Source organism: Gossypium hirsutum, chromosome A13 (genome assembly GCF_007990345.1).
Source record: "Gossypium hirsutum isolate 1008001.06 chromosome A13, Gossypium_hirsutum_v2.1, whole genome shotgun sequence".
Lineage (NCBI taxonomy): Eukaryota > Viridiplantae > Streptophyta > Magnoliopsida > Malvales > Malvaceae > Gossypium > Gossypium hirsutum.
The window spans coordinates 83,435,085-83,435,741 of NC_053436.1; the positions used below are offsets into that span (position 1 = coordinate 83,435,085).

The 657-nt window shown below is 39.9% G+C and overlaps 1 non-coding gene across 1 annotated transcript; it reads left to right on the forward strand.

Moving 5' to 3' along the window:
- Nucleotides 1-293: 293 nt before the first annotated feature.
- LOC121212790 (small nucleolar RNA R71) lies at nt 294-401 on the forward strand. Its single transcript, XR_005908164.1, has one exon. It is a non-coding gene; the product is annotated as a small nucleolar RNA R71 (small nucleolar RNA).
- Nucleotides 402-657: the final 256 nt, after the last annotated feature.

The window sequence follows — 657 nt, forward strand, 5'->3', positions numbered from 1 at the left end:
TCATTACTGGATGTACCTGCGTAGAACCAAGAAAACTATCAATCTTTTTATTGAGAAGTTCTACCTGATTTGACAGCATAGTAACTGAGTCGACGTTATAAACACCAGCTGTTTTTGTTGGCTTAGTCCTTATAACTTGCCACTTATAGTTATTCAGTGACATTTCTTCAATGAATTCATAAGCCTCATCAGGTGTTTTGTTGTTGATGGTTCCGCCAGCAGCTGCGTCAACCATTTGCCGAGTCGAGGGATTCAGACCATTGTGGAATGTTTGTACTTGAAGCCAAAGTGGAAACCCATGGTGAGGGCACCTTCTCAGTAAGTCCTTGTATCTCTCCCATGCATCGTAAAGTGTTTCTAAATCCATCTGCACAAAAGGAAGAGATATCATTACGCAATTTAGCCGTTTTAGCCGGCGAAAAATATTTTAGTAAAAAATTCTCGGTCATTTGTTCCCAAGTAGTGATAGACCCTCGTGGTAACGAGTTCAACCACTGTTTAGCTTTGTTTTTTAGTGAAAAGGGAAATAACCGAAGAGGAATGGCATCATCAGGAACGCAATTGATTCTAAATGTATCGCAAAATTCCAGGAAATTTGCTAAGTGAGCGTTGGGATCTTCATCCTGCAAACCATCAAACTGAACAAACTAATGTATC